The sequence below is a fragment of the Chlorocebus sabaeus genome, chromosome 19 (assembly GCF_047675955.1).
Source record: "Chlorocebus sabaeus isolate Y175 chromosome 19, mChlSab1.0.hap1, whole genome shotgun sequence".
Classification (NCBI taxonomy): Eukaryota; Metazoa; Chordata; class Mammalia; order Primates; family Cercopithecidae; genus Chlorocebus; species Chlorocebus sabaeus.
In genome coordinates this window covers 14,494,265-14,514,117 of record NC_132922.1, presented here as the reverse complement: position 1 = coordinate 14,514,117, position 19,853 = coordinate 14,494,265, and the positions used below count along the sequence as shown (strand labels likewise).

Below are 19,853 nucleotides of genomic sequence, written 5' to 3'. Positions count from 1 at the left end.
GATATGTTTGCTGAATGAATTTCCAAGAGTCAATAAAACCCATGGAACTTTCTGGCAACATGAAACATGGCCCCTCCCCTCAGTGGACATAAGTGGGTCATTAAATTATGAATTGTGGAGACCAATGCAACATAGGAACTTCACATTATGGTACTAAGTAACTCAGAACAGAGTCTCTGTTCTGCTTACAATTTTGTAAAATACATGTGTCTATGGACAGGAAACCCAGAAAAATGCAAAACAGTAGATGAGGTGTGGGGCAAATCTGCTTGTTGCCAGCTTTGTTGCAATAATGCTTGTGGAATAAACACCACACACACACACCCTTATTTCTTTTTTAATTCAACAAGAGAAGAACTGGCTGGGTGTGGTGGCTCACACCTGTAATCCTAGCGCTTTGGGAGGCCGAGACAAGTGGATCACCTGAAGTCGGGAGTTCAAGACCAGCCCGGTCAACATGGCAAAACCCTATTTCTACTAAAAATACAAAAAATAGCCAGGTGTGGGTAGTTCACGCCTGTAACCCCAGCACTTTGGGAGGCCAAGATAGGCGGACCACCTGAGGTCAGGAGTTTTTGAGACTAGCCCGGCCAACATGACAAAACCCCATCTCTACTAAAAATACAAAAATTAGCCGGGCATGGTGGCACACGCTTGTAATCCCAGCTACTCGGGAGGCTGAAGCAGGAGGATTGCTTGAACCCGGGAGGCGGAGGTTGCAGTAAGCCAAGATTGCACCAGTACACTCCAGCCTGGGCGACAGACTGAGACTCTGTTTCAAAAAATAATAATAAATAAAAACAGAAGAACTGATTCTAATAACAATTAAGTCTCTCTCAATATTCCATGAAAAATCTCATTCCGCCGGGCGCGGTGGCTCAAGCCTGTAATCCCAGCACTTTGGGAGGCCGAGATGGGTGGATCACGAGGTCAGGAGATCGAGACCATCCTGGCTAACACGGTGAAACCCCATCTCTACTAAAAAAATACAAAAAAATTAGCCGGGCGTGGTGGCAGGCGCCTGTAGTCCCAGCTACTCGGGAGGCTGAGGCAGGAGAATGGCGTGAACCCAGGAGGCGGAGCTTGCAGTGAGCCGAGATAGTGCCACTGCACTCCAGCCTGGGCGACAGAGCAAGACTCCGCCTAAAAAAAAAAAAAAAGAAAAAAAGAAAAATCTCATTCCAAGACCTTTGGCTGGAAAAACGTGCTGGCCACACAACCAGAGGGCGCAGGCAGCGTTCCCAGCATCCACCCCGAGGTGAGTGACCCGGGTGTGGAATCCTGCCCTCCCACATTTCCTGGGAAATGGGGCAAGGAAGCAAGCCTTCACGGGCCGCCTTGGCTTATGAAGAGGCTGGGTCTTGGCCGAAGGAGGAGAAGAAGCGTTTCACCAGCCCCAGGTGACTCACAGGGCCTTTGCCAACCTGAATCACCTCCGAACAAAGATCTGCCTGAGTCTGGGCAACTGAACGAGGTCCCACCCCTGCTCCCTGGACTTGCCACACCGTGTCTCTACTTTACAATCTCAAAGCCTGCCTCCTTCAGGAAGCCTTCTCAGACTCCCCCCATGCCTTCTCCCTGGGTTCCCAGCATCTGTATCTGGTGGGAGACCATCAGCAACCAGAGAGAAGGGCCCATGTTTCCTTTCCCTCCGTATTCCCAGCACCCAACCAGTGCCTTGTACCTAGAATCAGTTCCAAGGAGTTACTACTGAATGACTATGGATCTGACGGGTGGATAGATGAGGGACGAACAGAACCCAATGGTTTCAAGTGGGCTGATGTCAAGAGCCCACGACGCAATATGATGGCAGGTCGTCTGGCTAGCTGGTTCCCCAGAGGGCACTACTCAGACAGGCACAGCAGTGCCTGGATTCACGCTAGGACCAGGGTCTTCCCACCTGCTCTCCCTTAGGTCCAACCACATTCATTTGAAAAATGGCCAGTGGGGTTAAAGGTGAAGTCAGTAGCCAAGGCATCACTGCTGACCTGGCAACCCCGCTGTGGGTTGCCAACTGCTGTATGGGAGATCCCATTCTGCTGCAGCCCAACGTTCTCTCTGCACATTGAATGAATGCTCAGCCACTGGCGAGGGTGGAGGCCTCAAGGACCAGCCCAGCCGCTCACCACCAAGTGAGGAAACACAAGTCCAGGAGTGCAGGGCGTCTCCAAGGCCACAGAGAGTCAGGAGCTGGAGCACCCAAGTTTGAATCCCTGCACAGTATCCCCATCTGCAAAATGAGGATAAGTCCCTACCTTATGGAAACAAGGGAAGAATTAAATGAGATAATCCATGTAAAAGCCCTAGCAATGGCCAGGTGTAGGTGCAGTGGTGGCTCATGACTATAATCTCAGCACATTGAGAGGCCAAGGCAGGAGGATCACTTGAGGCCAGAAACTTGAGACCAACCTGGACGACACAGTGAGACCCCATTTCCATTTTCTAAAATGTAAGTTAAAATTTTTTAAATAAAAGATAATAAATTTTTAAAAGCATCAGCATGGTACCTAGTACATACAAGTGCTCAATAATTTCTTTTTCTTTTTTTGAGACAGAGTTTTGCTCTTGTTGCCCAGGCTACAGTGCAATGATGCAATCTCAGCTCACTGCAACCTCTGCTAGAATTGCTTCCCAGGTTCAAGCAATTCTCCTGCCTCAGCCACTCCAGTAGCAGGGATTACAGGCATGCACCACCACACCTGGCTAATGTTGTAATTTTAGTAGAGATGGGGTTTCACCATGTTGGCCAGGCTGGTCTTGAACTCCTGACCTCAGGTAATCCACCCACCTCGGCCTCCCAAAGTGCTGGGATTACAGGCATGAGCCACCACACCCAGCCAATAAAGTTTAATAATTATAATTAATAGCAAGGCTGTGATGTGACCCAGACAGCAGCTCTTCCTCCCTTCCATGCCCACCTTCCCATCCTCCCTCCTCCTCTCAGGCAATCCTAGCCTCCAGGAACTTGGCTCAAGATGCTCAGATGTCTCCAGTGACTCAGGGTAGCATGGGCTTCCCTCAGTATCCCAACTCCCTGTTGGAAGATAAGGCTGCTCAGTGACAGGGACAGTCTGTCAGTCCTCCATCCCTGCTGAGCCCCACCAAGACAGTGCAGACCACATAACTGGAGCTTAGGGAGTCTCTGCGGACTGATTTGGCAAAGGGCAACTCCCTTATACCCAATACTTGGTTCTTAAATATAAAAAATAAAAACTCGAAAATGCCTCCCTACCACCTTTCTCCTCCTAGGGATTCCCCCATCAGCGTTCTGTAAAATGAAGAGGTCACTAACCGGCATTCAAAAGCTTCTGGCTGTCTAGGCCTCCCTGTCACAGGCTTAGAAGTGAAGACACCCGCCAGGCACAGTGGCTCACGCCTGTAATCCTGGCATTTTGGGAGGCCGAGGCAGGTGGATCACCTGAGGTCTAGAGTTTGAGACCAGCCTAGGCAGCATGGTGAAACCCGTCTCTACCAAAAATACAAAAATTAGCTGGGCGTGGTGGTGCACGCCTGTAATCCCAGCACTTTGGGAGGCCGAGACGGGCGGATCACAAGGTCAAGAGATTGAGACCATCCTGGCTAACATGGTGAAACCCTGTGTCTACTAAAAAATACAAAAAACTAGCCGGGCGAGGTGGCGGGCGCCTGTAGTCCCAGCTACTCGGGAGGCTGAGGCAGGAGAATGGCGTAAACCCGGGAGGCGGAGCTTGCAGTGAGCTGAGATCCGGCCACTGCACTCCAGCCTGGGCGACAGAGCGAGACTCCGTCTCAAAAAAAAAAAAAAAAAGTGAAGACACCAATGAGACCTGAACCCCATTTGTGCAACAAGGACTAGGAGCTGATTCTAACTGTCCCAAACATGGAGTTACAGCCTGGGGACAGAAATGAAAGAAGACCCCGCCTTTGACCTCCTCGTCCACATAGGACAGTGAGTTCTCAAATCTTCTCCCCCATTCTGGCCCAGTTAGATTAAGTCACCCAAACTGTCCCAAATGTCTCGTTCTTTATGTTTATCAGACAGGAAGCTGCCTCCTCTAGCTCAGTGACTTAATGTGAAACACAGGAAACGCAGTGGCTTTTGAACATAGACAACTCTAAATAAAGGTGCCTCTATTGCTTTGTAACAGCCTTTCTAAAAAAACAAAAAAAAAACAAAACAAAACAAAAAAAACTTAACCCAGCTGAGATCAGTGTAACGAGATGAACTGTACTGTATGGGAAAAGGATGCAAAAGTTGCAGGCATCAGAAACCCCAGCAACAATGTCAGGGGTGGGTTCCAGCAGGTTCCTCAGTCATCTTAATCATCACATCTTGTTATCAAAGGACAGCTTGTTGGATAAATATGAAATCTTTAAAACTTGAACCTGGCCGGGCACGGTGGCTCACGCCTGTAATCCCAGCACTTTGGGAGGCCAAGGCGGGTGGATCATGAGGTCAGGAGATGGAGACCATTATGGCTAACACAGTGAAACCCCATCTCTACTAAAAATACAAAAAATATTAGCCAGGCGTGGTGGCGGGCACCCTGTAGTCTCAGCTACTTGGGAGGCTGAGGCAGAAGAATGGTGTGAACCCGAGAGGCGGAGCTTGCAGTGAGCCGAGATGGTGCCACTGCACTCCAGCCTGGGCGACAGAGCGAGACTCCGTCTCAAAAAAACAAACAAACAAACAAAAATTTGAACATGTATTTCCTACTACCCGAGGAGAGATGATGATGTTGTTAATATGAAGAAAAGGAGAAGCTGGGCGAGGTGGCTCATGCCTGTAATCCCAGCACTTTGGGAGGCCAAGGCAGGTAGATTGCTTGAGCTCAGGAGTTTGAGATGAATTTGGGCAACATGGCAAAACCTCATCTCTACAAAAAAAAAAAAATTAACCAGGCGTGGTGGTGTACGCCCGTGGTCCCAGCTACTTAGGAGGCTGAGGTGGGAGGAATGCTTGAGACGGAGGCTGAGGCTGTAGTGAGTTTTTATCACACCACCACATTCCAGCGTGGGCAACAGAGCAAGACGCTATCTCAAAAAAAAAAGGAGAGAGATGAAGGGGAGGAAGAGGAGGACCAGACCACTTCACATCCATTTATAATGCTAAGAAAGAGGCTTCTCCATGGTGCAGATGGGAAAACTAAGTCGAGCAGCAGGAGAAAAGGCGGGGGGTCTGGTCCTAGCTCTGCCTGATCCCAAAACTTTGTTTTGTTCCTTCTCCCATGCATTTTGTGTTGAAAATACAACAAATTATCACCCAAGACATTAAGTGACCTAAAGTTACTAGAAATCAGGGCTGGCTGAGGACAGTGGGCAGCGGTGTGGCTTTCTGAATGGCCCACCCTGCTGCCTGGCACCACCCCATGTGAAATATTGATTTTTCGAGCTGTGGGAACTTTCAGCTCAAGTGGCCACGTCCAGCTGGAAGAAGTTCAGAGAAACCCAAAACACTTCCCACCCCATTCCTTAACCCTAGTGCCCCCCGCCAAAAAACAACAAAAAAGACGAAGGGAGTAGAAGAATAGACTCTTAAGGAAAGATTAAAGGAGCTAAGTATGTGTTGCTTGGCTAAACAGGGAATAAACATCAAAAAAAAAAAAAAAAAAAAGGGAGAGTCACCATTTAGAAAACACGTTTAAATGAAGCCTCCTGATTTGGAAAGGCACTGGGATGAGTGAAACCAGGGGCCAAGGTTTTCTACTGACTCACAGAATGAGCTTGGGCAAATCACTTTTTCTCTAATTAGGAAAAAAAAAAAAAAAAAAGAAATGTTATTTTAATTATTCCCAACATCTCTTCCAGCCAGGCATTCTATAATTCTAAACTCAGTAGGGAGGGTTTTCATTGTTGTTGCTGATTTTTCTTTTAAGCAGGGGATCATTTCAAATTAGAGGTAAAATGAAAGAAGAAAGGCACTTCTTTCTAAGGCCCACGTTCCCAAAACGTAAACGTCCTTCTGATGAGTGGCAACCTACTCAAGGAGATTAGCTTCAAGCTCCCCAACACATTAAAAATTGTACAAAGAGGCCAGGCACGGCTGCTCACGCCTGTAATCCCAGCACTTTGGGAGGCCGAGGTGGGTGGATCACAATGTCAGGAGATGGAGACCATCCTGGCTAACGTGGTGAAACCCCGTATCTACTAAAAATACAAAAGAATTAGCTGGGTGTGGTGGCAGGTGCCTGTAGTCCCAGCTACTCAGGAGGCTGAGGCAGGAGAATGGTGTGAACCCGGGAGACGGAGCTTACAGTGAGCCAAGATAGCACCACTGCACTCCAGCCTGGGCAACAGAGCAAGACTCTGTCTTAGAAAAAAAAAAAAAAATTTGTACAGAGAGACATCATGCTTGGTCCAAGAAGGGGAGAGAGGGACCTCCCTGAGAAGCCCCCTTTCTCCTCTGGGACATACCATAAGGATGATAAGGGCCTCTGAGTGGTACTAAGGAAGTGACTCGAGGGTTGGAGAGATCAGTTACCTGTAACCCCACTACAGACCTCAGCCCAACCTGCGTGGCAGGAAGCCACACCTTTCGGGAAGGCCATGCAAGGCTCCCTCCAGCCACAGCAGGAGGGTCCCGGGCTAGAGATGCAGATAGCCACTGAGGGACTCCCAGCTGCTCCGGTGCTTGGCAGAAGTCCAGCCAAGGGCTTTCTCTGGGGACACCTGCCCGGTTGCTGAATCATCTCAGGCTCAAGAAGCTAATCATGGGAATGGGAACCTGAGTAATTCCAACAGAAGCCTGCCTAGGTTACTTTTTAAAGAGACATGCATCAGACCGAGTAGGCAGCTCCCCTCCTGCCTCCCAAATATTTGGTGCCATCTAAGCACAAGGGACGGGGGCTGGGTACAGATACAGGCCACCTGCCCGTGCAGTGGCAGTCCCATTTTAGAGCTGGGCTCATAGTGTGTACTCACGTGTGACTTACACCATTCTCCCAGGAGGCCCGGAGGCTGCCTTGCAGGACCTCAGGACCCTGACAGGGTCTTCCAGACCTCACTGAGGAAAGGAGTCAACCGGGCACAACAGTAGCGCCTGCAGCTCCTCCCAGCACCCACACCATCCAAAGTGAAAGACAGCCGTCCTTGAGAAGAGGGGTAGTGCCCTCCGATTCAAAACACCCCTCTGATCACATCTTCTCAAGAATTTGGGCTTTTCCAGTGTTGTTATACATAAAAACCACAGGCCAGATGTCTCAGGGGAAACTGGGGACAGAGTGGGAAGGGACATAATAGTGGATGCAACGACCCCAAGTTAAAAAAGAAGGCCGAGTGGCCGGCTGCAGTGGCTCACGCCTGTAATCCCAGCACTTTGGGAGGCCCAGCGGGGTGGATCACCTGAGGTCAGGAGTTCGAGACCAGCCTGGCCAACATGGTGAAACCCTGTCTCTACTAAAGATACAAAAATTAGCCAGGCGTGATGACAGGTGACTGTAATCCCAGCTACTTGGGAGGCTGAGGCAGTAGAATCGCTTGAACCTGGGAGGCGGAGGTTGCAGTGAGCAGAGATCACACCATTGCACTCCAGCCTGGGCAACAGACTGAGACTCCTTCTCAAAAAAAAAAAGCAAGCCAGGTATGTGAGGGCCTGGGTTGGGCTTCAGGTTGGGGTGGGTTCCCTAGGGCAGGACAGCTTATGATTTGGAGCCAAGCGAATTATGGAAACCTTGCAAGAGGGATCCCAAAACGCTCTCCACACACACATGCAGGCTTTCTCTTCTCATACAGCAAAGAAAAATCAATCATCTACCATTTCCCAGAATATGAAGAAGTGGATCAGAAGGGACTTCTGTTTAAGGGGTTACTCTAGTGATGTGACATCATGGGAAGAAAACAGGACCCTAAGGTTTCAAGCACAAAGACCCTTCCCTCCTTCCTTGTACAAGGTAGGCATTCCGTATGCAGCATGGAACCTAAAGCAATGCACTTTACAGTTGAGACCTACAGATTGGCCAGCTGGACCTCTTATTTTTATAATTAAGAAAAATGAGAAATAGTTGAATTTTTGATTCTTTAAGGACAATATGGCCGGGCGCAGTGGCTCATGCCTGTAATCCCAGCACTTTGGGGAGAAGAAGCAGATGGATCACCTGAAGTCAGGAGTTTGAGACTAACCTGGGCAACGTGATGAAACCCCATCTCTAATAAAAATACAAAAAAATTAGCTGGGCATAGTGGCGCACGCCTCTAATCCCAGCTATTCAGAAGGCTGAGGCAGGAGAATCGCATGAACCTGGGAGGTGGAGATTGCAGTGAGCAGAGATCGATCATGCCACTCCAGCCTGGGCAATAGAGCGAGACTCCATCTCAAAAAAAAAAAAAAAAAAAGTATTCAGTGAAATGTACTGCTCACTCCCTGTTGCCTATGCAACCACCATTACCAGGGTCTCAATATCTTTCCAGAAATACTGCATGCACAGAGTGGAGTTTACATACCATGTTTTACACAAAACGAAGCACCATTTACACTACGTTGCATCTGGTGTTTTTCACTTACAACATAGCTTGCAGAGCACGCCCTATCAGTACATATGGATTGACCTCATTTTTCAAAGGGCTGCAAGGATTTCCACTGTACAGCTGTACCATGATTTAGTTGACCTTTTTAATAGACAGCTTCCTTCCTGTCATTTTCTATGTCAATGCGGAGATGAAGATTCTCAGATACTCCCTTTAGCACATCTGAGTTTATCTGTGACATAAATTCCTAGAATGCACTCAGGAGTATGCTTTGACAGATACTGCCAAACAACTTTCTTTTTTTATTGTTGTTGTTTAATGTAATAGAGACAGAGTCTCCCTATGTTGCCCAGGCTGGTCTAGAATTCCTGGGCTCAAGGAATCCTCCCCTCTTGGCCTCCCAAAGTGCTGGGATTACAGATGTGAGCCAACATGCCCAGCCCCAAACAACCTTCTAAAAAGAGGATTGTACAATATACACTCTCATCAATAAGGTACCAGAGTGCTGGCCAGGTGCAGTGGCTCACGTCTGTAATCCCAGCACTCTGGGAGGCCAAGGCAGATGGATCACCTGAGGTCAGGAGTTCGAGACCAGCCTGGCCAACATGGTGAAACCCCATCTCTATTAAAAATCCAAAAATTAGCTGGGCGCGGTGGCAGGCGCCTATAATCCCAGCTACTCGGGAAGCTGAGGCAGGAGAATGGCGTGAACCCGGGAGGCGGAAGTTGCAGTGAGCCGAGATCATGCCACTGCACTCCAGCCTGGGCAACAGAGGAAGACTCCATCTCAAAAAACAAAAAATAAAAGAGTGCCTAGGAAATTAAAATTACTTGATTTTGCTGGGCATGGTGGCTCATACCTATAATCCTAGCACTTTGGGAGGCCAAGGCGGGTGGATCACCCGAGGTCAGGAGTTCGAGACCAGCCTGGCCAACATGGGGAAACCCCATCTCTACTAAAAATGCAAAAACTAGCTGGGTGTGGTGGTGCACCCCTGTAATCCCAGCTACTCGGGAGGCTGAGGTGAGAAAATTGCTTGAACCCAGGAGGTGGAGGCTGCAGTGAGCCGAGATCGCGCCATTGCACTCCAGCCTGGGCAAGAGTGAGAACCCATCTCAAATAAATAAATAAATAAATAAATAAATAAAATTACTTAATTTTTCAGTTTCTCAGGCACTCCCATGCATAATTTGTGGGCACATAAACTGGTATGATGTCTTTGTAGGGAGACATGGCACCTCCTAGGAAATCAAACCTGGCCAGGCACAATATTTCACACCTGTAACCCCAACACTCTGGGAGGCTGAGGCAGGAGGGTTGCTTGAGCCCAGGAGTTTGAGACTAGCCTGGGCAACACAGCAAGATCCCATCCCTACAAAAAACACAAAAATTAGCCAGGTGTAGCGGTATGCACTTGTAATCCTGGCTACTCAGGAGGCCAAGGCAGAGAATTGCTTGAGCCCAGAAATTTGAGGCTGCAATGAGCTATGATCATGCTACTGCACTACAGCCTGGGCAGCAGAGCAAGACCCTGCTTCAAAACAAAATCAAAAAACACAAAGGAAATCAAACCTCCCATTGCCCAGAGCCAGGGTTGGAAGCAAGGTCTCCAGTCACCCAAGTCCAGTGCTCTTCCTGTATCACCCTTTGGCTGTCTCCCAGACCATGGGAAACCACATGTTTGAACTAAAACCACAGTCTGCACACCTTCTGTCCCAGCCAGGACCCTGTGAAGAGATTACTCAGCACAAACTCATCACCAAGTGCATTCAAAAGCATCAGCAGATGGGCCTCATAGCCACTTGCCTATTCACCATTCGGGCATCACAGTCCACAGCCACAATACACGCATACCTTATGGTGCATAGAGGCAGAAAGAACATGGAGCTAGAAGCCAGGAAAACAATCTATCCTCCACCCTCATTCCCGCCCCCTCAACCTGATAACCCAGGGAGTTAAGACTGATCATTTATACTAAAAAAAAAAATGTGGGTGGGGGACCGGGTGCAGTAGCTCACGTCTGTAATCCTAACACTTCGGGAGGCCGAGGCAGGTAGATCACCTGAGGTCAAGAGCTAAAGACCAGCCTGGCCAACATGGTGAAACCCTGTCTCTACTAAAAATATAAAAAAATTAGCCAGGTGTGGTGGCGGGCACCTGTAATCCCAGCTATTCAGGAGGTTGAGGCATGAGAATTGCTTGAACCCAGGAGGTGGAGGTTGCAGTGAGCCAAGATAGTGCCACTGCACTCCAGCCTGGGTGACAGAGACCTTGTCTCAAAAAAAAAAAAAAAAAGTGGGGGAAGGGGTGCTGGGCATAGTGGCTCACACCTATAATCCTAGCACTCTGGGAGGCCGAGGCAGGTGGGTCACTTGAGGTCAGAAGTTCCAGACCAGCCTAGTCAAAATGGCAAAATCCCATCTCTACTAAAAATACAAAAATTAGCCAGGTGTGGTGGCAGGCACCTGTAATCCCAGCTACTTGGGAGGCTGAGGCAGAAGAATTGCTTAAACCTGTGGGCAGAGGTTGCAGTGAGCTGAGATTATGCCAGTGCGCTCTAGCCTGGGCGAGAGTGAGACTCATCTCAAAAAAAAAAAAAAAAAAAATCACATACAAGCCGAGCACGGTGGCTCACACCTGTAATCCCAGCACTGTGGCAGAGGCCAAGATGGGCAGATCACCTGAGGACAGAGAGTTCGAGACCAGCCTGGCCAACATGGTGAAACCTTGTCTCAACTACAAATACAAAAACTAGCGGGGTGTGGTAGTGGGCACCTGTAATCCCAGCCACTCAGGAGGCTGAGGCAGGATAATTGCTTGAACCCAGGAGAAGGAGGTTGCAGTGAGCCAAGGTCGCGCCATTGCACTCTAGCCTGGGCGACAGAGCAAGACTCTGTCTCAAAAAAAAATATATATATATATATACACACACACACAGCCACTACATAATAGGCCATGTACATACTTTATTTCTTTCAGTTCACGCATCTTACCCCACAGGGTAGGATCTTGATTCCCGTATTACATATGAGCACATCCAGGCTGTGAGGCTAAGTGACTTGCCTAAGGTCACAAAGCTAGTAAGCGGCAGGGTCAGGATTGGAACTCGGCCTATTTCCAAAGCTCACGTTCTTTCCACCATCCCACTCTTCTCAGCTCTAAAAGTGGGATTCAGTAAGCCACAGGAGCAGCACTGCCAGGGCTCCATTCTTTTGTCAGCAGAGGACTCCAGCCCAGGGTCTCAGCACACCAAGGGTTAAGGCTGAGAGGCAGTGACTCTCTGGGGCTGCACAAAGGGAAATGCACTTCCTGCCCCAGCAGGCAGAGATGCTGTTTTATGCTCAGTAAATTAGGACGTTTGTTTAATTAAGACGACATACAGATTTTGTTATTCTAAATATTTTTGGAACATAATGCTTGGGAGGAAGTTGTCAAGGCATGGGTTTTTTTGGTGTGTTTTTTTTTTTTTTTCTCTTCTTCCTTTGCTTTGGGTTTCTCTTTCTCCCCCTCCAAGAGAAGAAGGGTACGGCCGGGCTCCGAGGAAAACGACAGCCAACCCCTCCTCTCCTTTTGAAATAAAGATGTCAAGCTGGTAAGGGCTGTCTTAAGTACTTTATTGAAGAATTAGCTAGAAGAGGAAGTAAAGGAAGAACAGCCAGGCTGATTTCTAGCAATACCCTACCAGGCTACATAACAATGCTGCATTTTTTGAGTGTGTTTTTCTTCTTTTAAAGAGCTAACAGATCCTTGTTTTGTTTTTTCTGGAGCAAGAGCGGGCAAAAGGCAGGCTGCGATTAACATGCGTCCTTCATCCTACAAGAGAGAAGTTGTCCCATCTCCAACCCCTTAGGTTAAAAAGTTTAAAAATAAAAGCAAGAATGCCAGGGCCCTGATCTTCTCTCTCCTCTACCCTGCTGAACCTTTCAGATGAGCAGCCTCACAGAATGCTGCTCTTTTCTCCCGGACTGGAGAGCTCCCCAAACGAAGCCTGCCAATGCCAGCTCTCCAGACACCTGGATCTGCCCACCTGCGCTGCCAGGGCTTGCTGAGAATGAAGACTGAAGTTCTTTGGTGTCACTCCACAGTCATCTAGGGCGCAGTGGCTCTCAAATTACACTAAGCAATCTCTCCACGTTTTTAATTACCCTCCAATTACCCACAAAGAGGCTCCTCACTTTCCAACACCGCATGCTTGCCTCAGTTTGCCAAACCTGCAATGTGCTTCTCCCTCGTAGCAGCTCCCTCCTTGTCCCAGAGAAGTGGCCCCTCTCAGCCTTGAAATTCCTCGAGTCCTTTGTCTATGGCATACTTGGGACACACATCACAGGCTGCCTTTGTATTTCACTCGTTCTGCCACTTTCCCCTTGAGGACTGTAAACTCCCCAAGGGCAGAGGCAGGGCCCGGGATTTCACAGGGCAGTCTGGCTCCCTTCTCCCAATCTCCATGACTCACAGTACCTTTCCGGGGTCCCTGTCATCTCCACCTCACCTTAGACTCATCTACGGATTTGTCTCAGTTCTCCCCTAAGTGCCCATGGGCACGGGCCAGGTCTTACTCAACTCCCATCCCCCACCACCTGCCAGAGTCCCTGGCACAGAGAGAGCAGTTAAATATTTGCTCAATTACACATCTGTGTCCCCTTCCCCCCACATAGCAGCCTTGTATACAAACTGACTATTATTAATTGAGTGATTGTCTCAAAAGGCCTCCCTCCTTACCAAAAAGGGACTCCTAAGCCATCAGGTGAGCCCAACACTGGCCCAGACAGTGGAGTTAGAATGGCCACAGTGTTGCGCCGCATGGAGAAGGAGCCAAGGTTCTCTTCCCTTTCCACAGTTACTCAACAGTTACTTTGAAATCCTGTTAAACCCAGAAAAGGGCGCAGTGAACCGAAAAGTGGCTGGGCCTCTCAACTGCCCGGTGGAGAGAGCGCCTGCCTCCACGACCTGGGACTTCCCAAGGAGTCTGCTCTCCACACCGGCTGGGTGGGGCCGAACGTTCACCCTGCCCTCCACCACAGGACAGCCGGCAAGCTAGTGCTGGGGGTGCTGCCTCTCAGTTTGAAACAGCGGGGCTTCCCTGGAGGAACGAGGATGCCGCCGTCCTATCTCCTGCGCGTGGCCCCAGAACAGGATGGGGTGGGGACTCTAGCACAGGGAAGCGGGTGCGGGGAGTGGAGAATAGAAAACTCCGATCTGGCTCAAACAGGAAAGATGCAATCGCCCAGGCCTGGTCGTAACGGCAGAGCCAGCTGCCCCCGCGCCCCGCCCGGGCAGGATGGCCCCTGGGTGCGGTGGAATCAGGTGCACGCCTGGGCGGCCCCGACGGCTGCTGCATTCCGGGCCTCCCTCCCCCGGAGAACAGAAGTCGGAGGTCGAGGGCTGGAGCACGGGCTGAGGGTGGCCCTTCCTGCCTCGCGCCCAGGTCCCCGCCGGGTCCTCCTTGTCCGGGCAGCCGCCGCACCTCCCCCGGGCCCTCCTCGGCCAGTCTGACGGCAGCGGGCGAATGAGGAAGTCGGCCGCGGAGGCGGAAACCGGGCCGGGTGCAAGGTCTGCAGCGGGACGGTCCGACTCTGACTCAGGAGGACGCCCTGACAGCTGCCAAACGGTGCCCGCTGCCCGTTACCTCCGTGCCTCAGACGCCAGGAACTTCCACGGGAGCGGCTGCCCCGGGCTCCCAACCCGTGAGGCTGGGTCCCAGGGGCCGCGGCTCCCGGAAGGGGTTAAAAAGTTTGCCAGAGTCGGGCCTGGGCGAGGCAAGGCGAGGGCGGGGCGCGTGCCCCAGCGGCAGGGGGAGGTCGGCTCCGGTGCCCAGTCCTGGGACCGCACCGGGGGACACGAGGGGCGCAGAGGAGCGCGGGTCCCGAGGCCGCCACTGCACCCCAAGGCCTCGCTGCCGCCGGCGCCCTCCCCGAGTTCCCGCGCGGGGGTCCCGGTCCCCCTGGGAAGGATGCGGTGCCGGGCACCGGGCCGCCGGCGTCCGCGCCTGCCTGCGCGGGTGGCTGGCCGCACCGAGCCCAAGAACCACAAGTCGGCCCGGCGGCCGCGCGTCTCGCCCCCGCCCGCCCGCCGCCGCCTGCCAGGGGTGGGACCGCGGTGGGGCTCGCTCACCTGAACCTGGATCTGCCCCGGGAACAGGCGCTGGTCTCCCGAGAGGACTTTCTGGAGCGCTCGGGCGGCGGCCGGGTGGGGCGAGCGCACGAGGCGGGAGCTGCAGCAGGTCAGCCTTGCTCAGCCTTCAGTGCCCTGCCCAGGAACCGCGGTGATATGCGCGCCTCACCGCACCCAGCTCGGCTCCTCGCCGCCTTCCCGCCCCGCCCTCGGAGTCGCGGGCCCATTCCCAGCCCGGAGCCGGCTCCGGGGCGGAGCCTGGAGGCACAATCCCGCCCCCCTTCCTGCTTCACCCACTGCAGGCCGCGTCTGACCTTGATAGGCAGCCATGTTGGCCTCTGGAAAGGGGAGTGGGCGGAGCCTCTGCGGCCAGATGGGTGGGGATTCATCCTCCTCTTTCGCCCCCACCTCACCACCCGCTCCACCTTCCCCCGCTTCCTAGGCGGGAGCCCCGCCCTCTAGGGCGGGTCCAACGGACAGCCAGGTTCTAGGACAAGGATTGACACAGAGGGAATCCAATCAGGAGGCGGCAACTCGGGGCGCGGAGGGCTCCGGGCCGGGGTTTTGGTGCCTTGCCTGGGCCGGGGCGAGGCCCGGCGGGAGCAGACAGGGAAGCTCTGGAACTCCCCGCCCCGCAAGCCGACTGGGAAGGTCTGGACACCACGCCCCGCGAGCTGTGCTCTCAGTCTCATGTCATCCCACCAGAAGGACAGATATTAAGTACCATATATGGGAAAAATGCTATTTTACATAATTATGATCCCTGTGGGGGCGGGCATGGACTCAACCCTGGATTCCATTGTGGGCGTCTTGAGTTCGATTCCTGACCCTGCCTCTTTAGAGTCCGTCCGTTGCTGCCTTTCAGCTTCCAAACCTTTGCTCTGGCCGTTCTTTCAGCCTGGAATACCCTTCGGAGCCTCTCTTCACCTCCATGTCATTAACTCGCATACATCCTTTCAGGTGCTCGTTACAAATTGCACTTTTTTTGTTGTTACTGTCCACTACAATAGGATAAAAAATGTTTTCATTTTTAAATGAAAAATCTTTTGATCCATTTGGAATTTATTTTTGGGGTGAGGAAGAAACCTGACATAATTTTTGTAAAAGCCACTTGTCCAGACACTATTTTCTCCACTGATTTTAGTTGGCACCTTCATCGCCTATTCAACTATTTTATACTTTAAGCTGTTTCTGACTTGTATACATTGATCTTTCTGTGTGCACCTGTGCCAATCCCACAATGCTTTAATGATGATACCTTTATAATACATTCTATATCTATGAGGGTAAATTTCTCATCCTTACTCTTTCTTACTGGAATGTTCTTCCTATCATGACTAAACTGTTCTTCCAAATTAACTTCCGAAAAAAAACTATGTTCTAAAGGCAAAAAAAAAAGCTGGGATAAAAAGATTTTGCAACTCTGTGACAAAGAATTACTATCAGCAGTATATAAAGATCTCTTCCCAGTTGATAAGAAAAACCTCAGCGGGGCACGGTGGCTCACGCCTGTAATCACAACACTTTGGGAGGCCGAGGCAGGCGGATCACCTGAGGTTGGGAGTTCAAGACCAGCCTGACCAACATGGAGAAACCCTGTCTCTACTAAAAATGCAAAAAAATTAGCCAGGCATGGTGGCCCATGCTTGTAATCCCAGCTACTCAGGAGGCTGAGGCAGGAGAATCGCTTGAACCCAGGAGGCGGAGGTTGCAGTGAGCAGAGATCATGCCATTGCACTCCAGCCTGGACAACAAGAGCGAAACTGCGTCTCAAAAAACACAAAAAAAGAAAGAAAGAAAAAGAAAAACCTCAAAGACTCCAAAATAAAAATGGCCAAAAACAGGAACAGGTGATTTTAAATAAGAATTTATAAATGGCCAATAATTATTTTTTAAAAGTCATCAGAGGCCGGGCACGGTGGCTCACACCTGTAATCCCAGCACTTTGGGAGGCTGAGGTGGGCGGATCACGAGGTCAGCAGATCAAGACCATCCTGGCTAACATGGTGAAACCCCGTCTCTACTAAAAATACAAAAAATTAGCTGGGCATGGTGGCACACGCCTGTAGTCCCAGCTATTCAGGAGGCTGAGGCAGGAGAATGGTGTGAACCCGGGAGGCGGAGCTTGCAGTGAGCCGAGATCCTGCCACTGCACTCCAGCCTGAGAGACAGAGTGAGACTCCATCTCAAAAAAAAAAAAAAAAAAGTCATCAGAAATGCAAACAAAACAACATAGCATGCCATTTTCACCTAATTCAAAAAAATAAAAATAAAAATGCTCAATATTGGTCAGGTTTATAGATACAAATGAGAAAGTAAATTGATCAATTATATCTGAGAATTCATCCTTAAAGGCATTAGAAAAGTACACAGAGGCTGGGTGTGGTGGCTCACTCCTGTAATCCCAGCACTTTAGGAGGCCGAGGTGTGTGGATCACCTGAGGTCGGGAGTTCAAAACCAGCCTGACCAACATGGAGAAACCCCATCTCTACTGAAAATACAAAATTAGCCTGGATGGTGGTGCATGCCTGTAATCCGGCTTCTCAGGAGGCTGAGGCAGGAGAATCACTTGAACCCAGGAGGCGGAGGTTGCGGTGAGCCGAGATCGTGCCATTGCACTCCAGCCTGGGCAACAAGAGCAAAACTCCGTCTCAAAAAAAAAAAAGAAAGAAAGAAAGAAAAGTACACAGATATGAACTTTAAAGTTCTTTGCAACATTGTTTATAGTCACAAAATGTTAGAAATAAATGTACAATGTATTACAAGATTGAATACATTGTGATATATTCATATGTCAAAAAGTACAAAAAAGTCATTAAAGTTTTTATGTAGATTTGTATTTGCCGACTGAAAATATACTAAGTGGCCAGATGCAGTGTCTCATGCCTGTCCCAGCACTTTGGGAGGTCGAGGTGGAAGGATTGCTTGAGCCCAGGAGTTCAAGACCAGCCTGGGTAACATGGCAAAATCCCATCTCTACAAAAAAATACAAAAACTAGACGGGCATGGTGGCGCACATCTGCATTCCCAGCTACCCAGGAGGCTTAGGTGGGAGGATTGCTTAAGCCTGGGAGGTTAAGACTGCAGTGAGCCTTGATCGTCCACTGCACTCCAGCCTGGACAACAGAGTAAGACCCTGTCTCAAAACAGAAAAGAAAAAGAAAATCTGGCCGGGTGCGGTGGCTCACGCCTATAATCCTAGCACTTTGGGAGGCCGAGATAGGCGGATCATGAGGTCAGGAGATCGAGTCCATCCTGGCTAAACAGTGAAACCCTGTTTCTACTAAAAATACAAAAAAATTAGCCGGGTGTGGTGGCGGGCGCCTGTAGTCCCAGCTACTCGGGAGGCTGAGGCAGGAGAATGGTGTGAACCTGGGAGGTGGGGGTTGCAATGAGCCAAGATCGCGCCACCACACTCCAGCCTGGGTGACAGACAGAGACTCTGTCAAAAAAAAAAAAAAGAAAGAAAGAAAGAAAAAGAAAATCTACTGAGTGAGGAAGAGCAAATTTATAGAATACTGTCACAGCATGATTTTGTCCTACTGCAGTCGTTCACACCTGTAATCCCAGCACTTTGGGATGCCAAGGCAGCTGGATTGCTTGAGCTCAGGAGTTGGAGACCAGCCTAGGCAACATAGCAAGACCTCATCTCTACTAAAAACAAACAAACAAAAAAAACAAAAAAAAGAAAACTTAGTTGGGCATGGTAGTACTTGCCCGCAGTCCTAGCTACTCAGGAGGCTGAGGTGGGAGGATTGCTTGAGCCCAGGAGTTTGAGGCTGCAATGAGCTGTGAGCATGCCACTACACTCCAGCCTGGGCAACACAGCAAGACCCTGTTTCTGGAAAAAATAAAAATAAAAAAGAAGAAGAAAGAAAAAATACAAAAATTAAAAGATTCATTTCATGCCGGGCACGGTAGCTCACGCCTATTATCCCAGCACTTTGGGAGGCTGAGGCGGGCGAATCACCTGACGTCAGGAGTTCAAGACCAGCCTGGCCAACATGGTGAAACCCCATCTTTACTAAAAATACAAAAGTTAGCTGGACGTGGTGATGTGCAGCAGTTATCCCAGCTACTCAGGAGGCTGAGGCAGGAGAATTGCTTGAACCCAGGAAGCGGAGGTTGCAGTGAGCTGAGATTGCACCTCTATATTCCAGCCTAGGCAACAGAGTGAGACTTCTTCTAAAAAAGTTAAAAAACAAAAAGACTCATTTCAATGTCACCACTTCTAAAACATCTTTCCTAACTGTCACGACCTGTTAGGAGCTCTTCCTCTGTGCTCCATTCTCTTGTATCCATTCTCTCATCGTACTTACACACTGAGTTTTAATTGTTCATTTACTTTCTGCTTTTCCTGCCCAGGCTGGAAGCTGCCTGTGGACAGTCAGAGACTGAGCCCTATTTGTCTCTCCGGGCCCAGAACTAGCACAAGGCCTGACATATAAAATGACCTTTAGTGAATGCTTGAGCAGGACTCAGCCTGCTTCCTTATCTGCAGAATGAGTGTGATCACTGTGCCTGGCCCAGCCCAAAGGACTATTGGGAGGAACACATGAGACTATGGACCTGAAAGTGTTTTATAAACCACTAAGCAATGCGTACTTACAAAAGAGCATTATTGGTAATGATTATTTCCACTTTCCTCATGCCCCGGCCTCCTAGCATCACCCTCTCCAGGGAAAACTTAAGGTCACTAAGAAGGCAAAAGGCCTCCATCAGACAGGCCCTGAATTCTTTCCTCCCCATCTGCTAGGCTACATGGGTCCTTTAGCTAAAGTAGCTCTCCTACTTGCATAAAGCCTAACCCTTTTCCATCCTGTAAGGACCTGCACCCTTAATAGTTTCTACTCCTGTAGATTTTGAAAAATATTTCTTCATTTTTTCTGAGTATTAATATTACATTTGGTGTGGAAAATACAAAAAAAAAAAAAAAAGAAAAATCACCCATAACCTTAAAACCCCAACACAACTACTATTAACAAGTTTCCTAGGCCGGACGCAGTGGCTCACGCCTGTAATCCCAGCACTTTGAGAGGCAGAGGTGGGCAGATCACCTGAGGTCAGGAATTCGAGACCAGCCTGACCAATATGATGAAACCCCATCTCTACCAAAATACAAAAATTAGCCGGGTGTGGTGGCAGGCGCCTGTAATCCCAGCTACTGTGGAGGCTGAGGCAGGAGAATTGCTTGAACCCGGGAGGCAGAGCTTGCAGTGAGCCAAGATCACGCCATTGCACTCCAGCCTGGCAACAAGAGCAAAATTCCATCTCAAAAAAAAAAAAGCATAGGAGAAT

At 49.9% G+C, this 19,853-nt stretch overlaps 1 protein-coding gene across 1 annotated transcript in view; it reads right to left on the bottom strand.

Annotated features, from left to right (window-relative positions):
- MYH9 (myosin heavy chain 9) overlaps positions 1-14,714 on the bottom strand; it is a 107,487-nt gene extending 92,773 nt beyond the window's left edge. Inside the window, exon 1 of the mRNA XM_007975646.3 lies at positions 14,555-14,714. The gene's annotated coding sequence lies outside the window, so the exon portion shown is untranslated. The remainder of the gene's footprint in view (positions 1-14,554) is intronic.
- Positions 14,715-19,853: the final 5,139 nt, after the last annotated feature.